Source organism: Podarcis bocagei (genome assembly GCF_964188305.1).
Source record: "Podarcis bocagei genome assembly, chromosome: 9".
Taxonomy (NCBI): Eukaryota; Metazoa; Chordata; class Lepidosauria; order Squamata; family Lacertidae; genus Podarcis; species Podarcis bocagei.
In genome coordinates, this window is record NC_138134.1 from 38,314,964 (window position 1) to 38,334,338 (window position 19,375).

The 19,375-nt window shown below is 38.7% G+C and overlaps 1 protein-coding gene across 1 annotated transcript in view; it reads left to right on the forward strand.

Annotated features, from left to right (window-relative positions):
* The window catches only part of PDGFC (platelet derived growth factor C), a 98,807-nt gene that overhangs the window by 32,923 nt on the left and 46,509 nt on the right, over positions 1-19,375 (forward strand). The gene's annotated exons all lie outside the window — the stretch shown is intronic.

Consider the following 19,375-nt stretch of genomic DNA (forward strand, 5'->3'; position numbering starts at 1 on the left):
GATGGTTTTCCTCTGCTTTTTGTGGTCTAGGGCATATGTTAATGAGTAGTATACTAAATGTTTCCTGCAGTTGAAATTACTGAGCAAAATCTCTTTCTAAAAATGTAGTTTCAGGTTATAGAGCGAACTGAAAAATGTGCAGGTCAAGAGCTGCCGGACTTGGGTATAAATCATATTGGCCGAAACTGAAATTACAACCTAGTTTAGAGTAGAATGTCTTGAGTAGTAATACATTCAACTTAATGCTGAGTAATTGTGGATATTAGTATTCACAGATCCAATTATTTGTTTCTTCATCCTACAGTAATTTTTTGTTCCCATTTTCAACAAATGTATCACTTTAGTTTGTCTAAATGCTGTTCTGTAAATGTTGAGTATCAAGGGCAACATGCAGTTTATAAAATGTATACCAAACATAGCTTGTTTCCCCTGTAGTGTAACACATATTCCAAATTATTCTCTTCCAACATGGGCTTGCAGTTACACTTTCATGTGCTAATATGACTGATGACTGGTTTGAATTTAGATTGCATTTGGAAGTTATTTTCTTTATGCTTGAAGACATTTTTGTGATTCTAAAAATGTTATTTTAATTATGCTAGAGACATGTTTGAGTGAGGTAAGTGTTAAATCACACGTACCTCTGGAGACACACACTCCCTGTTTTATGCATTGGCTGTGCTCATCCATATTCACAGAAACTTTGTCATATGTCTTGTTGGACTTGGTGTAATTGGACATGTTTATTCAAGTACCAGTGTTACTTGGTGGTTGTCAGCTTTTGACCAATTTTGCATATTTTTGGACTGATCATTTTAACATACAGGAAAGGAGCAAAGTAGCACACCATGATGACCCGGGACTGTCCCAAATGACTTGTTCTCTGACTCCTTTCCAAGTCCTTCCTAAAGTATGTTTCCTATGATTGAGGATTATGCTTCAATACTGGATTATTTGGGGGTTGATTCACATGTTGGATGTTTTTGGACATGTGAGAAACATTTTAAGCTTGACACCATACTGTTGAAGCTAGCTAGCTATACAGTGGTACCTTGGGTTAAGTACTTAATTCGTTCCAGAGGTCTGTACTTAACCTGAAACTGTTCTTAACCTAAAGCACCACTTTAGCTAATGGGGCCTCTCGCTGCCGCTGCGCCGCTGGAGCACGATTTCTCTTCTCATCCTGAAGCAAAGTTCTTTACCTGAAGCACGATTTCTGAGTTAGTGAAGTCTGTAACCTGAAGCGTATGTAACCTGAAGCGTAGTAACCCGAGGTACCACCGTACCAGCATCCCCTCAAACTATGAATTTGCTTCAAGCTTGGGAACAGATGACTGTTGTATACAAACAGGAACAAGCCGACCATGAATGCTAGGTCAGGGCAGCCCACCAGCCACAATCTTTTTCCTCCCAGTGACATACTGGCCTCTGCTCTTGAGAGGTGTCTACTTTCCTCTATGTTGTAGCACTGGGCTCTCAGCCTAGCACTGTGAAGGGGATGAATGTAGCATTCTTGTATGTGTGTAGAATGTGTGTAGACTGCAGCCCTTGGAATGCTAGCATTGAATATAGCCTTTAACCTGAAATGGTTGCCAACCCTTGTTATGAACAATTTGCACCACTTGGAAATTGTGGTTCACTTTTAGAGCCACAGTATATTTCCTCACCCCTGCTATAAACAAGATAAGCTCTCATGATATGACCTTGTTAAACTTGCTTTCCATAGCAGATGCTGGTTTTTAAAAACTACCGGTATTTTGGTTTATTTCATTTTCTAGGCAGTTTCTTGCCCCATACAAAGAAAGAAGAATTGAGGCAGGGATACATATCAATGATACATCTATTAAAACATAACAAGGAAGACTTGAACCAAATCAAATGGAAATGTGGACAGGCGTAACCTTGTGCTAGCAGGCAGAAAATCAACTTCCTGCTTCTAGGCCACCTCACCCAACTCCTTCACCCAAGTTGTCGTGAAGAGAGGCAAAACCATCTTCCCATGAAGAGAAGCTGTAGGCATGTGAGCATCTACCATCACTGCTCAGTGTTTAGCAGGTGGCACCTGCTAGGCCCTGGAAGCACCATACTAAGCAGCTCCATAAGCTGGTCATTAATACTAATACGGTCGGAACATTTTCCAAGAAATGCCAAAAGCATCAGTCTTGTACAACACCTTAAAAAGAAGTTATCTGGCTTGTGGCCTATGTGGAAAAGTATACCTAGTAACTTAGTGAAAGAGACAGGGATTTATTCAGATGTAATTGACAATTGGCCCACAAGGGATGTTCAGATATATTTTTAAGTATTTTATCTCCAAACACAAGAATCAAAATGTATGATTTCAAACACATGCATACCGTAAAGTTTTCAAAATGGATATCAATATGTCAAAACTAACATCTTTTTTTGCATGTAGTTTTGTTATATTGGCATTGTAAGCCATACAGAAACATTTTCTGCCTGAGTTGCTCATTTTGGGCTTGCCCATAAGTGTATGAAGGGAGAAGAGAGAAGGAACACTGAATTATCAGGACTAAGCTCTATGGAAAGATTGATCAGATTAAAGCATGCTTATTATGACCTTTTAGTAATCAGAGTTGCATGATGAGTATCTCACAGATTTGTTGGGAAAGTACTAAGAATGGCAAAATATTAAGAAATAGCCAGGCTTACAAAGAATGAAGTACATCTATGAGAAAAATATGCTTTCATTTACAGATCAAATACATAATTAGTTTAATGTAGGAAAAGGTCCCATTTCAGCAACTGTCATGTAATTAATCTTCTGAAAGTGTAAAATGACATGCTTCATAATCTAAACTGACACTGGAAAATGAGAGGCTATATTCATACACTGAAACTTTGGAAAAGTAGTATGGTAGCAAAGCGGTGCTGATGATTTTTTAAATCTCCAAATATTGTGGTTTACAAATATTTGATGCTAGGCACATTAAGCAGTTTATGTATATTGATCAGTGTTAAATTATGTACATGATTCTCTAGAAATTTTTATATGTGCTGTCGTCATTATCATCATTTAAGTAGAAGACAAATCTATTTAAACGTATCTACTCTTCTTTCATGCTCATTTCAGCTAAATATATTGCTTTCAGAGTGAGAGGAGTATGAAGAATTGTGTAAGGGTATGTTCTGCCAATGTCTTTGCTAGTCTCCCTGTGCATCTCAATAAGAAGAGTTATAAACAGGGACATAGGAGAAATCTGTTTAGTCCACATTTTAAAGTCAACTGGCCTTATATGCCAGTCTTAAATTTATGTTCAGAATGCAGCTACCAGTGGGGTGACACACTTCTTTGAATTTTGCTATTTTACTTATTTAATTTGCATACCACTTTATATTTTTGGCAACTCTCAAAGTAGTTTACAAATATCATAGAACATTACAAACAGAAAAAAACAAAAGACAATTTCAATAAAATGATACAAACTGAGCAGCATAACACAGTTCCTAACACAAAGTAGAACTGTAGTTCACACTCATAGCTGTTATGCATACAGTAACCTTCAAAATGTGTGTTTATTTAACCACTAATTGGATTTCAGGGAAATAAAATCTAAGTGAAGCTGATTGAAGAACATTTCTGTTCTCCCATGTTTAATGGGGCATGGTTGCAGCGACTACAGGTCTAAGAAGTTTTGTTTTGTCTACTTTGCAGAGTGGTCAGTGGTTCATTATAAAGTAACCTCAGACTTTGTAATTTCCTGTTGTTCATTTTGTTTAGCTTTGTACCAGCAAATTTACGTTTGGCTCCATTACAAAGTATTAGCATATGAATTTGAGCATGATAAGAGATAGGAAGAATAGTGTACTTTTTAATATTCAACAACTTTGTTGTTGTAGGATTGTAATGCACAGTGCGACAAAAAGATGTGACAAAAGGGTCAGCACTGTTTTATTTTTTTAATGTAGTTGAAAATGTTCAGAATGACATGCAGATGCTAACACATTCTGCTTACCTGTTCATCCATACAGCCAGGGTATTTATGGATGCTTATTAGTGGAGTGTCTGACTTTAGTCCACATCAATGATTGTGACACTGAAACCAATGGTGGTAGCTAACCTACCTATAGCTTTCACTATAAGAACTTGCTATAAATGTGCAATTAAAAGTTTATGTAAATAAATGCACTTAGTTTCATTACTGGATCATTTTGCCAAACTGAAGAACAGTGGTACCTCTGGTTAAGTACTTAATTCGTTCCGGAGGTCCGTTCTTAAGCTGAAACTGTTCTTAACCTGAAGCACCACTTTAGCTAATGGGGTTTCCTGCTGCTGCTGCGCTGCCGGAGCACGATATCCTGAAGCAAAGTTATTAACCCGAGGTAATATTTCTGGGTTAGCAGAGTCTGTAACCTGAAGCGTATGTAATCTGAAGCGTATGTAACCCGAGGTACCACCGTAGTAGCAAGACAGTGGTGGAAATCATAGAATCCAGAATTGTAGAATTGGAATCTCAACACACGGTGCCCCATTCAATTTCAAACCATTTCAGACCCTTCTTTCTTTTGCAAATATGCTTGCAGTTGTTGTTTTTTTAAAAAAACAAACCAAAACACTTCCCCAGTTGATATAATGATGTTGTCTTGAATAGGAGCTTGGACATTTGCACGCAGAAGGGTGATTTGACTCTCCAACATAAATGTTGCACTTATGGTAACTTGGTCTTATAATGAAATATTTGCACAGCCTTTGCAGTGAATGGAACATTTTAACATGGAACTCATCTTCCAGCTGTCAGCATCTGATGAATGTGTTTACAGTAGTTTCAGTGACTATGGCTTTTTGATCACAACAGCTGCAAACTACCCTTTCTTACCAGAGACCGACAATATGCAACATGTCTATCATTTTGTCAGACGGTACAATTCTGTCATCAAAATATGTTTTCCCCATTTGTGAGTGAGTGTACATTTAATATGATGGATGGTGGCAGAAGTGTGTTTTGGTTATATTTTGGGGGTGGGAATCGGATGGCGTAGGAAATGGAAAGAAGAAGAAGGTGGCACTCCCAAGTGTTAAAGTTATAGTCTGCCATTCAGGAGCAAATTGCCTTGGGTGACTTATTACATCATTGCACTGAACAAGAAGTAACACAACACAAAGTCCTCTGGAACCTTAAAAACACCTTTTAAGACATGCCACAAGATGCTGTGATTTTGCAGCAGAAAACTAACACAGCTCCTACTCTAGATTTTATTTTTTTTTAGTACGAGAGAGAGGAAAGCAGTTATTAGCACAGTATTAATTATATGCCATTGTGATTCCCTTAACTGTCCTATAATGTTAGATCTTAAGCTCACTATTTGGTTGTATATTTGGAGAAGAGGACAGATTAAGAACTTGAACGTTTTAAACTCTTGAGGGGTGTGTCTGTGAGAGAAAAAAATAAACAGAGATTTAAGCAACATTTTATTTGAGAATTTTTCTTCTGTTCCTCATATAAAGCTCCATTTGATGAATTGCATTGTTTATGTCAATATAATTTAAAGGTCTGTTGATGAGCAAGTTGGTTCATGTGTTTGTTTCACAGTACAATTTTGCTTCGGAGAACAAAGCCTTTTATTGCCACCCCCATTTCTTCAGCACAGTTAGGTGTGTTTTTCTGCTGCTTATTTGAGTCTCTCTTCAAAGTAATTGCTTGTTCTGTGAACTACATTATACAGGGGAAAAGTCAAACCGAGTTTAAGCTCCCAAAATGGATATCAAAATGTCTGCACTCTGGCAGTTGTAGGCCACAGGCCAATATGCAGACCTTATATTGCAGTTAACAGCTTCCCAATGATATAAATATTGAGTGTTAGAAAATAGCAATAGGTTTTCTTTTCAGCTTTCACTTTTACCTTATTTAAAGGTGTTCATAAACTCAGCATAGAATAGTGGAGCTAGTAGTAAGTGTTGCTTTGCTTTTAAGTTTAAAGATAAAGTTCACCCCCCATAAGACAAATAGATTTAAAAACTGCAACTTGCCACTTTTTAAAAATTTCAGTCATTTATGTACTTAGATGGGAGTCCCATGTTGAACTCAATGGGACTTCCTTCTAGTTAGACATGCATAGTATTAGGCTCTAAAAAGGCATAGGTTAACGGGGCCATTAATTTTATATAATTACAGATAGTGCTCAGAGTAGGTTGGTGTCAGTTCAAATTAGGTAAGTCTTTATTAGATACATAGGAAAAAAGTGACATAATGTTCTACATCCGCTTAAAAGTACAGTGGTACCTCGGGTTAAGTACTTAATTTGTTCTGGAGGTCCGTTCTTAATCTGAAACTGTTCTTAACCTGAAGCACCACTTTAGCTAATGGGGTATCCCACTGCTGCTGTGCCGCCAGAGCACGATTTCTGTTCTCATCCTGAAGCAAAGTTCTTAACCCGAGGTACTATTTCTGGGTTAGCGGAGTCTGTAATTGAAGCGTCTGTAACCCAAGGTACCACTGTACTGATCTCAGAAATATGTAACGGCATGAAACATCATTTTCATTATGGAAATAAAGGTATCTGATAAGTAAAAAGCATTTTAGGAACTGAGAAGAAATTTGAAATGATTATTAATCAACTAGTAAAAGGATGCTATCGGAACTATATCAATCTATGTCAAAAATAGTTAATTGCACAGATTGGTCAAGATCCATATCCAGCTTTTCCTCCAAGGAGCTTAAGACGGCATACATGGTTCCTCCTCCTCATTTGATCCTCACAACAACCCTGTGAGGTAGGTTAGGCTGAGTGATAATGACTGGCTCAAGGTCAGCCAGTGAGCTTTCTGGCAGAGCGGGGATTTGAACCCTGGTCTCCCAGATCATAGTCTGCATCAGAATTTATCCTTAACTCTGAAAATGTGGGTAATTTGGATGGAGGTGTAATTCAGAGCATGGCAAGCCATGGCATTTTAGCAGAGGACTGTTAGCTTTTAGAGAGGAAGATCATTCTGTCAAACCTGGCAATTGCCTGCACTGGGAATACAGATCTGCCTGTCTTGTAATGTCTGCATGTATAATTAATAACATATAATTGCCCTTAGTTCTTCTACAGCTTGGAATGAAAAATGAGATCCTGCACATGTGCAGAATGTGTTTTTAGTTTAATACTGTTTTTGTTTAATCCTTGGGCAAAGCTCAGAGGGAGCTAGCAAATGACCCTAAAGAGGTATTTTCTAAGGTCTAGACAATACAATTTCATTTAATGCAGAGCATCATAAAAAGTTAAAAAACTCAAGGATAGGGAGAGAGATAACAGAGACATGAAAACCATTTTCAGAAGCTGTAAGGAGTTTGGATGATGTAACCATGACATCGATTTACCTGTATCAATACTCACCAACTACTGGAATTCCAGAATCCAACCTGTACAAAAAAGCAAGCCCAGAGCATATCCTTTTAACATGTGCAGAGCCCAATTCAACCTTGGATGGGGGACTCCTATAAAGTTCTGAGCTGTGCCATGCAAGGTGTCTAGAGATAAATATTGAACTTATACAGAATGATCAACCTAACTTATACAGAATGATCAACCCTGTAACACAACATCCAAATTTATCCCTACCAGCTCAAACAGGAAATCACTTGGGCAGTTGGGAGATATCACACCTGCAGAATCACTTGTCTATTCTCTGGATTTGAATACAAATTACACACAATCAAAGCCAGACATTGTGCATCCTCAATATCTGATGTGGAGGGGGGGATCATGATAAGTAAGACAGAATAAGAAATTCTGTTGATATTTATCAACAGAATGGTTGAGTCAGAGGTTTGAAGGGTAATTGCCTCTCTTTTTCCCAACAGGGTGAAAGATGAAATATTTTTTAAAAATTAATTGTGCCTGCTGTTCATTCAGCATTTAAATTCATTCAGGAATTTAAAGTCTTCCTTTAGCCTTACCATGTCTACATTATTGGTCACTGTCAGCGTTGGCAGGGGGTATACAAGGAGGAAATCCATTTGTACACCTGCGTTGGCACACAGACATGATGCAGAACCTCAGAAACCTGTGATATTTTCAGATGCAACAACTTCTCTCAGTTATTGATGGAGAATGTGAAAAAATGTAGACCTTTTCTGCACGGCACTTATAAAAACATCATTGAATACAGAAAAAATAATTCAGGGTTTACACATCTGTTCTTTCGTTTTCTATTCTCTCTGATCTCTTTCAAGATTAAAAAAAATATTTTGTTGAGAAGCAGGAATTAATGTACAAGCACACCCACATAGTTAAAATAGTTGTGCATTTTGGAACCAAGATACAGTCCCAAGAGCGTTCCATGTATGATTGTTTCTAAGGAATGTCAGAGGATTGATGCTTCTGTCTTGACAGGATTCACTTCAGCTTATTGTCTCTCATCTAGTGAATTACCAGATTTAAGCATTAGCCTAGCTCCTGAGCAGCCTGATTCACGTAGCAAAGAGAAACAGAGTTGCACGTCATCAGCATATTGGTGATGTCTTAGTCCAAGCCTCCTGATGGCCTTGCAAAATGGCTTCATAAAGATGTTAAATAACTTGGAAGACACAAGACTTTGCTGATGAGGTTCACATACATCCCTGAGGAGCACCCCACCACCATCACAAACCCTTCAAGAGCCAGAAGTGAGGGAAAAGGTAATGTCAGAGGCAGTCTTGAATCCATACACCTCAAAATGGCTACTAACTACACCAGTCCTGGGACTAGTATAGTTCCTCCAGCCATGTCAATGGGATGAATTTAAAAATAAAAATATGGAGAAGGGAGGGGGAAAACAGTCACACATTCAGCTGCAAAGAGCTAGCAAGTGGTCATATCTCCACTATGGTTTTGCTCCCACCATTATCATAGGTTTGTTCTGCCATTAATACTACTAATAACTTATTTGTATCTCTATAGGATGATCACGATGTTATGCTAGGCTGCAGTTTATACTTATCTAGGAGTAGGTTCCATTAAATCAGACATGTATTGAATTACACTGTCAACTTTTTGCTGACTGCTGGGATTGTAGCAGCTAGAATTTTGTAAAATACTGCAAGGAGGGCAATATGTGGTATGGGCAGCTATGGGATTATGCAGCAGTGTCCAAAATTTGAAATTTGATTCATGTAAAGATGAATGGTGGATGTTGAGCAGGTCTAATGAAAAATGTCTTAATTTTTCCTAGCCTCAAGTTGGATGCGTGTAATAAGCATTTATTTCATATGATGTAAGAATGTGTTGCTGTTTTGTCCCCTTCCCCAATACAAAAAAGATAGGTCTACGTTTTTCTGTGTTATGCACTATGTAGATTTTGTTCATAGGCATCCCTGATGCAACTTTCATGTAAACCTTTAAGGTCATCCAAGTGTCTTGGCATTCCTTTGGCCCAAGATAATACTGGGGGCCTTATCACCAACTCGGGCAGTCATCTAGATTTATATTTGGGTGGGAAAATCCCACCTACTCTTTGTAGGATTCCCTTTCTTGTCACTGAAACCACCTGAGCTCCTTAACTGTCAGCATCCCTACAGACTACTATATCCTCTCCATAAAATTTGAATACTTGGATTTAATTCAGCTGGGTTTACTAACTGGAGCCAGAGCTATAGCAGTATTTAGCTCTTAAAGGGTATTTTTCAGCATTTTGCAAACTGTGGACACAGGTTTAGATCCTGTGTTTACTTTTCTCCTTGCATCCAATGTATGCAATTTAAATTAAATCTTGAGTTAGGTTACTGCCTTAATATCACATTACATACAACCTGTGTGTCCTTTTAAAATTGACCCTTGTTATCAGTTTTCTTTTAATTTACCATATATAGAATTAATACACTCCTTTGCTGAGGAGTATGCTTTGAGACTTTGAACAGACACAGGCCAGTTTTTGCAGCTGTGTTTTATGTGACATCTGGAATGCATCCACAGTACCAGCTGTAGTGTAAATGGAATAAAAGAAAACAATGGCAGATGAGAGGGATTCCAGTAAGTTGTGTCATCAAACTTATGAGGCTAGCCTAAACATTCAGGTATTGATAGGGAAATAGCTCTGTAGGCTAGAACTATTATTTCGCTAATTATTTATTGTTTTAATAAATATCTGCAAGCCCAGGCAGATTGTGAACTCATGGGCAGTGTACATAGGAATTTCAGAAGAGTGGGTGATAGTTTCAATCTTCAATTAATTTTTCAAGCTTTCCTTTCTTCAGAGGTAAATAACCATTAAACTCACAGAGTTGAAAGGAATCTCTGTGGACACTTGCTTTATCTGTGACTACAACAGTTTACCTGACACTATTTTTGAGATGCTTCCTTGCCAAAGGCTCCCATAGCAGCCCACAGAACAATTTCAAAGCCAACTAAACTACAACAAAATAAATATGTAGTGTTATGAAGGCTACAGTGGTGTTTTCCTCTTGTTGTGATGGGAATTTCTGGTGGGAAAATGCCACTCTAAAGAGTCCAGGTTTGCATCTGCTCCACCGTTAATTGGTAATGTTTTAACTGTACAATGGTTATCTTGGCGTTTTATAATTCCCTCCCTATCTAGACCTCTTGTACAAAATGTGGATGAAAATCATAAGCAGTTACTGAGTAATGTGTTTCAGAGACTTCAGCCAGCACACTCTAATAAGATCTTGTTCATGCTCCCCTTCACCCCTCCCCTTTTCAATTATGTGTTATTTAAAACATAGTAGTGGCATGATGGGACACGGGTGGTGCTGTGGGTTAAATCACAGAGCCTAGAACTTGCCAATCAGAAGGTCTGCGGTTCAAATCCCCGTGACGGGATGAGCTCTCGTTGCTTGGTCCCTGCTCCTGCCAACCTAGCAGTTTGAAAGCATGTCAAAGTGCAAGTAGATAAATAGGTACCGCTCCGGCGGGAAGGTAAATGGCGTTTCTGTGCGCTGCTCTGGTTCGCCAGAAGTGGCTTAGTAATGCTGGCCACATGACCCAGAAGCTGTACACCAGCTCCCTCGGCCAATAAAGCGAGATGAGCTCCGCAACCCCAGAGTCAGCCACAACTGGACCTAATGGTCAGGGGTCCCTTTACCTTTACCTAATGGCATGACACACAATCAACAAGGCAGGCAGGAGCAGCTGACACATTTGTTCACAATCTTGTTCCTTTCTCCTAGATCCTTAGAATATCTCATTAAACATATTTCATTTCTGCATACATGCACACTTCTACCCGCTGTAACCATCATTCTCAGATGTACAAATTATATAGTAGTTCCCTGCCTAGCAAAAGTATTCTGTACTAAAACTGGGAAACATGATTTGGGGCTGTTCATGACTCTTGTTATGAAGATATCACTCTGTGCTCAAGTTTGAGTTACAAATTGTCTCTACCCTCTGTAGGAATGAAAGACCAAATTTATGCTTGGTCATTAAGAGAATTTGGGTGGGAAGAGGCTTACCCCCAAAGACCTACTCTGACAAATTTGTATTGTGTTTTGTAATTGTTCATATCTGCTGTTACTTGGAAAATAGAGCTAGAGATGTATGTAGCCATGACACCTTCTGGTCTTGTCAAAGATACTTGTCAGCCTCCTCAGGTTGCACAAAATGAAATGCTTCCTGGAGGCTGGAGGCCTACCATCTTCTCCCTTAGATGCTTGTCTTTCCTGGCAATGAAATCAGTCAAGGCTGGATTTGCAGTATGAATATTGGCAGTGGTCAATGCATCATTAGATTCCTTCCTTCCTTCCTTCCTTCCTTCCTTCCTTCCTTCCTTCCTTCTTGAGGTTTGCATCTACTGCTTTTTGTTTGTTATGCCACCAAACTGGTTTCCATGTAAAGATGGGGTACTTACAGAGAGAGGAGGGAGGTGTGTGCTTATATGAAAGGGGTGGGAGAGAGATGCACTTGGGCAGAGGGGGAGGAGAGAGGTCTCTGTGTGTGGTCTGTGTGAGAAAGCTTTGTGTGTCAGTCTGTGAAAATGAATGACTGGGAGGGTAGATGTTCTAAAGAGGGAGTGAAGGGTGTTTGGTCAGTGTGTGTGTGAGAGAGAAATGTAATAATGTATGGTCTGATCACTATGCAGGAGGCATTTTAGATACCAGTTTTCTAGATAGTAGAAAAGGTAGGTAGAGCTAAGCTGCTAAAACCCTGAACAGATGTTTAGGAGGAGATAGAATAGAGTATAACATTTCCTATCCTGTGTTTGGACATGCTTTTGAAGCAGTGTTGTGTGCATGTTGGGAAGAACCAACAGTGTGAGCGAGGAATTTTGTTTTTAAGGTTTTTGTGTGATCCTCAACTGTGCCATGCAGTTACTCCAAGTTAGGAATACAGCTAGGCAATGAAATTCTTTACCTTAGCACTTCCTGGTCCCATCTCCTTGCAAGTAAGGTGGCCTTCTCCAGTGGAGAAGAAGTGGCCAAAGTCCCTGTATTGTACAGTAGGACAAGGCTTTCTCCAGTCATCTAGAAGGCGGGCTGGGGTTTACTCCATACTAGTCAGTTTCCTATTAGGAACTGGGTGGTTTCCTCAAATAAGATTTTCTTTCATGATTGGGGTAGAGATTAATCCATGCCTCAGGAAGGGTGTTAGTTTGCCTGTTCCTGGTTTCCTAATATGCATTGCTTTACTTGCCTAGGTGCAAATATAGGTGGATTATCTGTCTTTGCCAAGAGGAAATAGCACTTTGCAAGGGGCAAATGTTGATTAAATTACCAATACCTTACTGTAGCCACCAAAGAGTCAGGCAGAGTAGAGAGCAAAGCAGCCTGCTGCTATGACTTATTTTATTATATAGGCCTACAAACCTATGAGCCTGTTTGAGCATTAATATATGCGTCAAGAGGCCCTAAGAGCAGTTGGCCTGGTAGGTACTAGGGATAAGGGTTGGGTTTGCTTTAAAAAAAAAAACAAAAAACTTTGAAGTTACATACATACACAACCCTCAAAAAAACCCAAAACCAAATACAGGCTGTATAAAATCTGCTTGGGGAAACTTTTTTTTAATAAAAAAGCTGCTTTTGGGTAGTGGTAGTATTAAAATCAAAGAGCATTTTATTCATCTGCCTGTTGTACTGTTCCCTGCTCAGAGACATAGATACTCTAAACGGATCCTAAACTGACAACCAGGGAACACAACAGCAAGTCATGCAGCAAGTTTTCAATTCAGATCAGGAGTTGGCTGTATGAACCAAACAGTTTGAAATTGTTTGGAGAAAAATAAAACAATATATTTCAATAAAAATGGAAGGGTGAACTGCCTGAATAAGCAGTGATATTGATGCAATAAATAAATAAAGGAGCCATACTTTTTGTAGGAAAAGATTAATAATTATTAAAATATCCATGTTTATCCCTTCAACTGTAGCAAGGAAATCAAATCAGACAGGGCTCAGGATACCATGTGTGTATCTCCATATATCTGTAGATGGCTATAAAATATGGATTTGTGTATATAAATGTCTAATATTCAGTCCTTCTAAATCTCATGTAAGTGAAACAAAAATATCATGTAAGTGAAACAAAGTAACACTTTATCAAAAAGAATCCAAAAGTATCACCAGGAAGAGAATGGCTAGCCAATATGTGGTCTTTGACTCTTATGGCTAAATTGACAAGTACAAAAATATGGGTACTGATTTGAAAGTTTACAATTGATTGTTGTGGGGGAAATCGTTGCTTCAATAAAATGTCATTTTTCAAATATCTTAGGATAGTCATAAATATAAGTAAAGTACCCCCGACAGTTAAGTCCAATCGCGAATGACTCTGGGGTTGCGACACTCATCTCATCTCGCTTTACTGGCCGAGGGAGTCGGCATACAGCTTCCGGGTCATGTGGCCAACATGACTATGCCACTTCTGGTGAACCAGAGCAGAACACAGAAACACTATTTACCTTCCCGCCGGAGTGGTACCTATTTATCTACTTGCACTTCATGCTTTCAAACTGCTAGGTTGGCAGGAGCTGGGACTGAGCAACGGGAGCTCACACCGTCGCGGGGATTTGAAGCGCCGACCTTTTGATCGGCAACGCCACCTGTGTTCATAAATATACAGTGTACTTATTTGTTTACAAAAGTATCTGTTAGAAATGATTTGTATTTTCTGTTTTCTATTTTACAAAAGAAATACAATAAACAACAACAATAAAAACCTTTCTCTGAAATTATTGTGAAAAAGAGTAAAAGCAAATGGGGACAAAAATAAACTTTACAACAATGTTTACTAGAGCTTTCCCCTTATATTAGAGCCCAGGAGGTTATGTATATTTTCATTTGGTTTTAATGCAAATACATTGTTTAATTTTTTAAAAACTGCCATTAACAAACCTTTTGCTTGGGCAGTCTAGTTCCTGCCCCCAATTTATGATTCAGACAGAGTAGATTTGGCATCCAGCACTTCATATTTCTTTCTTGACAGCAGTGCTTTGAAGTATAGATAATACCTTGCTTTAATGTGGCATATTACAATCCCTTCTTGAAGCCTCCTACTTTAAACAGCTGTTATAGCTTTTAGCTCTCTGATTTTCATTTTATTTTTTAAAATGAAACTGACTTTGTGGTATTTTGGAAATAAAATGTTTGGTTCAGTTATGTACGCAACCTAATAATTGTTTCAGATCTGCTCTTAAATATTTTGAAATGCCCGGGATTCTTTCATGCAGTGCCATGGTGGATTGTGTAAACAAAAGTAAGGTATAAAAGTTTATTAGATGCTTGTGTTCTAAGGGTGATTCAGTCCCTCCTTCCTCACCCACATCCTCTCCCGTTATGATAAAAGGGTTGCATTCTGCTGCAGAAGGTTGGTAATCAAATACAAGAATGATGTGCAGCTACCTTGCTTGCTCTCTTTCTATAAATGCTACTTGTTGTGCTGTGCTTTAGGGTTGCCACTGGCTGCAGTCACACAAGCCAAGTACTTGGGATTATGGTATGTTTCTCCCTAAAAGGGCAGGATTCATAAGACAAAACTGATTCTTAGTTTAAGATAGACTCATCATCATCATCATTCTTTAGCCTCTCTTCATCTTAATCAGGCTTCCTCAACCTCGGCTTTCCATATGTTTTTGGCCTACAACTCCCATGATCCCTAGCTAGCAGGACCAGTGGTCAGGGATGATGGGAACTGTAGTCTCAAAACATCTGGAGGGCTGAGGTTGAGGAAGCCTGATCTTAATGTTGCGGAGTGGATTACAACTATTAAAACTCTTATGTTGAAAACAGTGTCAAACAACTTACAATCGCAGGAATCAGGTGAATCCTAAAGATACGCATCTCACCTGTCAAAAGCCAGGATAAAGAGGAGTGTGTGTTTCATTTTGTGATCCTGGGTGCAAACATCATTTTAAGCTATCCACTTTCTGGCTTTTTTAGCAATTCATGCAGAAGGAGGAACAATGGGGTTGCATGCACTGGCAAAGTTTATTGCACAATGCTCTTAACTTATTGTTATGTCAATACAGCCAGTACACATGAGAGAGAGGACCAAAACAATCCACTTCTGGTTGAATGCAGAACTAAACTGTGTTCATTTCATTATATTCTAAGTAAGCTTGTAAACAGTCACATTTCTGGTCACTGACAGTAATAACAAGTTGCTTCCAGAAAACAAGTTAAACTTTCCAAAAGTAGTAGCAGCAGCAGTTGTTACACGAGGACTATGAAAGACCTAACACTTCTATATAATATACCAGCAGGCTAGGGAAAACTGTGGGCTAGTATTTTCTGAGGACTTATTTGCAGCTCTAGTCTAGAATATGTCAGCATCAACTAATTGGTAACCAGTCATTGTCTGGAAATGGCAGAAGCAGCTTGTGAAGCTTGCACTGTTGCTGTATATATGTAGATGGCCACTTTTAATATGGACAAATGAGGCCTTTCCAGCTTTTCCACATTCATATTTAAAGTGACAACCCATAGCTGATTTGGAACACACATTGTTGAAATTTGAGGCAATTGTTTTATATTTATACAGCTCTCTAGAGAGAAACAATGAAGCAGTCATTGATTTCAGAATTTGTGTGTCCTGTTACCGTAATCCCGTTTGACAGATCTGTCATTAAAAACTAATTGAGATTAAAGCAGCTGGCATAAAGAGATGTCAGCTGTAATGCAGGAAAGATGGTGGATTCCCTCCTTCCATTGATACAATAAAATGAATTACTAGTCAGTTAAACAAAATGGTTATAACTTATATACTAATAATGTTCTTCTTGCAGAAAATGCATTACAGTTGTTAACTAATAAGCAACATTAATAAACAGCTGTTGCATTGAGAACTAAGTACACTAAAATGATGCCAGTCTTTTGCAAACCCGTCTAGAATTATTGTATGGATTGTCTTGTTTCTATGGCATGCTTATTGCAGCATTCACTCAAACGTCACAAATGAAAATTGAGAGAGACTGCCCTGTTTGTGAGCAGTTTGTCTTGGCAAACAGTGATGGAGCCAACAAGCAGAAAGTGACTGATAAAACTGGCAGCAAGCAGATGACTCAATATGAGGAAAGGTGCAAGGAAAATGCCTGCCTGCCTGAATGTATACAATGCTCAGGATAGTTTCTAGTAGGTCAAAAACACAACACCATTAAAAACAAAATGTAGAAAATTAAAGATGAAGAGGGGCACAGCAGATAAAGTCAGTGTAGTCTGTACTAAAATACATACAAAACATGTATGGAGTATATTGCATTTGTATAATCTGGAGGACATTGGTCCCATTTTACAGATGTGGGCAAGTGATTAACCTAAAATCAGTCTTGGGAAATCACTAGCCTAGGGGGAGCATGAGAGAAAGCTGCTCTCCTTCACAGGACGGTGGGGTTGTGGACTGGCCCCACACTCTCCCACGTGTAGTGGGGGCATGACAAGCCCCCGGTGTCATTGGGAGTGCCGGCCTGCGTCACACCTACAGCCATCCAACCCGGCTGGCTGGGGTGTGTGCTTTGCTGCATTTAAGTGGAGGAGCAAAGTGGCTGTGTTTTTCTCTGATAGCTTTCATGTTTGCTTTTTCATTGCTAAGCCATGGTTGCTCTAGTTGTGTATAATGTGCCACATCACATGCACACAAAATGCCTAAATGTAGCAAATATTATGTATTATCTAAGGGGGGAAATGTTGGGGACCTTTGGGCTGAAATAGTTTTTCAAAAGAATAGTTTTTCAAAAGAATTTGGTTTGGAATCACCTTGAGCTGTTACTTTATTGGAGGACTGTTATGAAACCCTGTTTTGATTGCCCTCCTTTTCTTTGAGGGAAAGCCAGAAAATAAGGTGAAAGTTGGCAACACATTTAAAAGTTGCACATTTTAGGCTCATTTTGGTTAATTTTACTACCTGGAATCAAAAGGCAAGTTGTTTGTTTTTCTAGTAATAAGCATGATCTAAATCAAGGGGTTGTCAAAGGTGAGCCTCTGTAGCAAGTGAAAACACACTTTTTAGCTAAGGATATTTTTAAAAAAGTGTTTCCCTTCCATGTATTGTCCAGAGTTTGCTTCAGATTCAGAATAGGAAACGGAGACAATCTTATCATTGACTTAGGAAGTCACACATTTGAGAAAGGGAAGTCACAGCAGAAGATCTGTCCCCACAGGGGGCAACCAGGATCCTCTTTCCACTATTTCATTAAAAGTGGATGGAATGACAGCCAGTGTGCCTCAGCCAATGGGTGCATGCGTATCTACTTAGAATGAAATCTGATTCTGGTCTTCCATATTACTTTTTTGAATTAAGTTGGTGCATTGAGGAAAACATACATAGCGCTGAGATTTGAAATTATGCCCTCATCATATTTGGATAGGGTATATGGCATAACATGTCTGTATCCGTGGCTAGGGTGATGTTAAAATTCTTGTTCATTATGGACTGCATTCTTCTATATAGAATTCTTCTAGGGATAGATTTCTCAACAAATTATACAAACAGTTTCTATTTTGGAAATAAGGGAGAAAATCTGTTGTTTGCTGGTGGATGTGGGATAAATACTCTACACATGTTGTATCTATGTTTGCCTTGGCACCCAACACATCAGATAAAGTTTAATTGTACAGCATTGCACACTGATTGTAATGTGTGAAGATCTCTCATGGGGTCATTGAATCTTTAACTGTGCCACAGTTTATCAACGCACACACAGAGCGGTGCAGTGTGGTGGTAAAATTGCAGGTCATGACATAGAAATGGTTTGCCACATCCACATAAAATTGCAGGTCATGACATAGAAATGGTTTGCCACATCCACATGAACTGTTTCTTAGGAACAGTACACAAATACTCTTATTTGAATTAAGATAAGATAAGGAACATTCTTGTAATTCCTGACCATTCCTTGTTGGAGTTATTGTACGATGTAAAAATCCAAATCGTCACTTTTATACCACAAAACATAAATATTAGCCTGTGTTTTGCCATTTAAAAAAAAATCCAGTTCAGAAATGCTCTAAAATACTTTAAAATGCATATTCATTAATATATCCACTTTCATACTGTGAAGTATCTTTTCCATCTTATATTCTCACAAATTCAACCTTAGCTTCATAACAGGGTTGATATACTTTCAGGAGTTGTCACCATAATCCTCATAGAATTATAATGAGGATTATAATGATTATATAGGATGACAATGGCTGTTTGTCTTTCCAAATATGAGGCCTGTTCTTTCTGAAATAAATGGTGCCTAAGGGGGAAGAGACCTACTTTGAGATTGACATGACTATACTTGCCCAGTTAAGGTTTTCAGCTTTTGTTTACGATAGCAAGGCTTATCTAATTCTGTTACCTGACATGATTCCAGTTTTCTTTGCTTGGTTATGGAGCCAATGTGTAATAGTGCTTTAAAGAAATTCCAAAGTGGTTTCAGTGATATATGCTGTACCTACAAAAGTCCCCTTGTCACTTGTTCTGAAAAGAAAAGCTGCTATTTGGATGGAAAGTAGGTTTCCTTTCAGTCTAGTCACCAGTAGAAATGGCATCACTGCATTTCCCCCCTCCATCTCAGGATTTATATTGGCATAATATATCTGCCTTTCAGTTTTCAAATATTTCATTCCTTTCTTACCAGTGTAATTTTATGCATGCTCGTTTAAAGTAAGGCCCACTGTTTTCAGCGGGGCTTATTGTCAGAGAAGTATGCATAAGATTGCAGCATTAATCTTCAGTGTATCTCAAACTGAGTAATACTATTTGTCTATCTAGCTCTGTATAGTCTGCACAGACTGCTAGTGGCTCTCTAGGGTTTCAGACGTAGCGTTTTTCCCTACCTGGAGCTGCTGGTGATTGGACTTATGACATTCTGCATGCAAATCAGATGTGCCACCACTGCTCTAAGGCCTTTCCCCAAGCATACTTAGTGCTCGCAGGTGTGTTGTGTTTGTGTGCTTGTTTACCAGTATGTACAGGACAAGTGTTGAAATGCCGAAACCAGATACCTTGATTACATTAAAAT